A 4,917-nucleotide genomic window follows, 5' to 3' on the forward strand; every position below is an offset into this window, starting at 1 on the left:
GCATTTGCCTTATAGAGGTGGGCTAATGAGAATGGTAATAGGGTGTCTCTATAAATTAGTTGGCAATTCTTCAATTCTGATGAGTTACTGTCTGTCTTATTAAGGGGGTACAACATCAAGATTTATAACTAACTTATTTTCTAAACTAGGACATTTTGAGAACAAAAGAGGGCAATTTTAATAATTACGCTGGCACAACACAGCAATTGACAGACATGTTCACCCTACTAAGAGTGACACCGTGCTAAAGAACTCTGAGCAATTTAATTCAGCTTTACCATATAGAAATTTATTTTTTTAATGACCCGTCTAACTGCTTGTCTTTTGCAGTTTTATATCGTTATAAACATTGCTTTTTTTCTCCATATATTTAAAAAAATGATCCTCAAAAAGAAATTTTTAAAAATACATTCCTGCTATGATCCCATTTTTCTAAAACATGTATAGAATATAATTTGGTCAAAGCTTTCATGGAATTATTGGCACGAGAGTATTCAATATTTCTAATTGATAATTAATTGAAACGGTAATTTTCCTTAAGTTTTAGGTTGAAATTTTTCTACATTAAGAAAAAATGTGGCTGAGCACATTGGTTCATGTCTGTAATCCTAGCCCTTGGGGAGGCCGAGGCAGGCAGATCATTTGAGGTCAGGAGTTCAAGACCAGCCCAGCCAACACGGCAAAACCTCGTCTCAACTAAAAACACAGAAAAAAAAAAAAAAAAATAGCCGAGCATGGTGCTTGCACACGCCTGTAATCTCAGCTACTCAGGAGGCTGAGGCATGAGAATTACTTGAACCCCGGAGGTGGAGGCTGCAGTGAGCCGAGACTGTGCCACTGCACTCCAGCCTGGGCCACAGAGCAAGATTATCTTTAAAAAAAAAAAAAAAAAAGAAAGAAAAAATGTGCAAATGCGCATATTATCTTTATGTTCAAGTTAAAATATGATTTGTTTTGATATATGCTTGGCAGGTGTTGTTCACCCTCAATCCTGGTGATAATTATGTCAGGATGATAATGAATTGCTGTTGTCTTTTACACGTTCAGGTATTTGGTGTTCTGGTTATATGGTCAGCATTACTGACACATTTAATATATTTTATAGACTGTCATTGTGTTGTTTTATACAGAATGGTTTCACCTTGGGAATATCTCTTAATTTCACAATAAATATTGATTTACATTCTTCCAATTTTAAAAGCCGGGCCTTATAGACATGCCTTGTGCACCTTAGATTTTACTGTAAGTTCATGGTTCTTAAAAAGCCAATAAAAAGCTTTGTTTAAAATCATCTTCATTTTATTTCCAGTGGTTTACTTTTAAATCCTCTGGCTGAATTTTACGTGTATGGAATTGCATTGCATCAACTTTAATATCACAGTATAATGCACGGTTTAAAATAGCCTCTAAATCTTAAGAGAAACAATGGAAGCCAAACTCAATTACCTGCTGGTGGATTATCAGTATAAATGAGACAAGGCTGTTTTCCAGCATAATTAACTGGCTTAAAGATGGCATAGAGTAATTTGTCAGCTAGAGATAACCCTTTATTAACACCTTTTAAAATAAAGATTTAAGATACTGTTGCTTCTTAAGTTGGTAGTTCAATTTGTTTTCAGAACTGTATAGTTTTTTTTTTTTAATTCACAATGACTGATTTAAATAAAGATTCATAGGATACAACTACCCCAAATAAAATATTTCTTCTCACCTTTAAGGTGTTTCTTTTATAGGCAAGTGAGTAATTAACACTTTTTTTTATGCTCTCAAATTTCCCATTGTTCCTCATAAATTACACACACACACACACACACACACAAGAAAAAAACTGGCGAAGAACAAAAAAGCAAAAACCCTGAAGTGATATTTTGGTAAGAATTTAAATTTTTGTCCTTTACAAAGCAAAACTTCTGTATGTATGGATCTATTAAATCATACTCAAATGTATTTTTTCACACTGTAAAATAATTTTAATATTTAACAATGATTATTTTGGCTTGTTTATATTCTTCATTATGTTTTCAGTTCATTTTTTGTTTTGAAATAAAATCCGACCTACAATAAATTTGCAAAACATGTTAGAAAGAATGTCCACATGCCTTATGCCCAGCTACTTCGAATGTTAACATTTTCCATAATCACAGTTAACAAAACCAGGAAATTAACAGTGACATAATTCTACCAACTAGTCTACAGGCCTTACTGGAATTTTATCAACTGTCCTTCTAAAATTATTTTTGTACATCAGAATTGAATCTAGGACACACATTGCATATAGTTGTGTCTCCTTTTATCTAGGATGATTTATTAGTCTTTGTCTTTCATGACTCTCCTATTTTTAAGAGTTCTGAGCAGTTATTTTTCTAAAAGCCTGTCATTTGGTCTTTTCTCATCTAGTCTCATGACCAAATTTAGCTTATGCACTTTTGAAAAGAATCCAACTAAAGTAATGTGTCACCTTTCTCAGGCCATCATGTCAACATGATATTGACTTCCTTCATTCTTGGTATTAATTTTCATCACTTTGTAAAAGTGGTGTCATACAGGTTTTTACAATATAAAGTTACATTATCCCCTTTGCAATTAATAAGGATGTTCCTGGGAAATATTTGAGACTACGTAAATACTCTCAACCTTATATCATGAGATTCAGAACATATGATTAAGTACCGAGTTCATTTGAGTGCAATTTGGGAGTCAGCTTTCAAAAGTGGAGAACTGAAAGCTTCTCTTATATAAAAGTTTTAGCAAGATTACAACATTTTCCATCCAAGACCAGTGCAAACACCACAGTGATTTGATTGGTTACAGATAGCTAATTCCACGGAAGACTACTTGATTACTTCATGAGGAGGAGTGGTGACCTGAGGGGGTCTTCCCTCTGGCTCTGTTTGGTCTTAACTATTTACAGGAAAATAAATGCAGAAGTTGCATCTGCATGCCATGTGACTCAGGCTGCATAGCCACATTTTTCTCAAGGTACAGAATAATTTAAAGTTCTAACAGCGTTAAGTTGAATTATTTTAAATTTGAATTATTTAATTTCACAATATTCTGCTTAACACACAAAGTTGTGTCCGTTGATGACTGTGGCCAAAAGACAATTCCTACTGTGGTGTTTTATTGTGGTGCTTTTAATATTGTGGAGCTTTTTATTAGAAGGCTTTTAATTTCCTTTTTGTTTTGGTTTAGTTAATAACTTACACTTATATTAGTAATTTTTTGTTCTGTTATGATTAGAGATTTTAATAGCCAAATTTATGGAATTTAATGATTTTTTGTGACTTAATATATGATAAAATTTGTAACTGACAGTTGAGAAATTAAGGAAGAGGTATATTTTAAATTACCAGGGGATAAACGTTTGATATATATCCACAAAATCTACTGTGTTGACTATAATGATTAGGTCTTCTATCTACTTTTTATTTTTCACCTACTTGATTTGTCTTGTGTTGGGAGTGTTATGTAAAAATCTCCCATTACTAATGTATCTTTAATCATCATCTAGCACCTCTTATAGGTTTATGCTTAATCTTCCTTATGAATTGTGGCTTTTAGATTAAAATGTGCTTTTCTTTGTCATGTTTAATATATCTTTTTTGCCTGATGCCTGTTCAAGATAACGATACACACTTTTTTATTGTCTCCATTTACCTGTATAACTTTGTCTTTATTTTTAGCCTTTCACAATTCATTTGTTTTAAATGTTTTTAGTACAAGATATAAAATTTAGTTGTTTCATTGTGAGTTAAATTTAAAAACTTTTCATTGAGTTACGTGTATTATGACATATTTGCTATGTTTCTCTGTAAGATGTGTATTTATTACGTTTGACTTAGCTAAGTTTTGATATTTAAAAAGGTTTATATTTGGTTCTACTAATTCCCTTTTTATTTACATAATCTTAATGGTTAGTATTTTTTATACTCTATTTTTTACTCTGGTATTTACATGTTTGATGCTCTTAGTTCCACTTTATTACTTAACATTTTACAATTTAGTTTTTCAGTTTAAATATCCTCCTTTAACTTATTGCCCATACAATGTTGACAAAAAGATTCAGACTCTGTAAAATATTTGAAGATATTTATTCTGAGCCAAATGTGAGTGAACAATGGCCCATGATATAGCCCCAGGACATCCCAAGAACAGGTGCCCAGGGTGGTTTGGCTGCAGCTTAAACATTTTAGGAAGACATATGACATCAGTTAATATATCTAAGCTGTACATTGGTTCAGTCCCGAAAGGCAGGACAACTCTAAGCAGGGGCGTCCAGGTCATACATGAATTCAACAATTTTCTAATTGGCAATTGGTTGAAAGAGTTAAGTCATTGTCTCAAGACCTGGAATCAGTAGAAGGGAATGTCTGGGTTAAGATAAGGAGTCGTGGAGACCAAGTCTCCCATTATGCAGACAGAATCAATAGAAGAAAACAATTCTTATCAGACTTAAAGAGTCTGTTCTGTCAGTCTTAAGATCTCTGTTTTAATGTTAGTGCTGGTCAGGTGTGTCTGAATTCCAAAGAGAGGAGGGTGTAATGAGGCATATCACACCCCCACTTCCCATCATGGTGTCAGCTAGTATATCAGGTTATCACTGGAATGCCCTTGCCTGAGGGTATGGTCCCTCAGTTGGTTGGAAGGCTTAGAATATTTTGGGTTTACACAACAATCAATGAAATTCTTCTACTTTCTCCTTTTTTTGGTCCCCCTCTTTTCCATTTTTAGTTGCAATGTTTCTATCATCATCACATGTAATTTTTTTTACATTAGTATTCAACCCTTATCATTTTACTCTTGTGTGCAGGCACACACATATGTATGTGTATATATGTATGTGTGTACACATATGCATACACATCATGCTCAACAGCAACCCTGTTGTTGAAGTTCTCGCAATCAACTCTTGGCTAA

The sequence above is a fragment of the Symphalangus syndactylus genome, chromosome 4 (assembly GCF_028878055.3).
Source record: "Symphalangus syndactylus isolate Jambi chromosome 4, NHGRI_mSymSyn1-v2.1_pri, whole genome shotgun sequence".
Classification (NCBI taxonomy): domain Eukaryota; kingdom Metazoa; phylum Chordata; class Mammalia; order Primates; family Hylobatidae; genus Symphalangus; species Symphalangus syndactylus.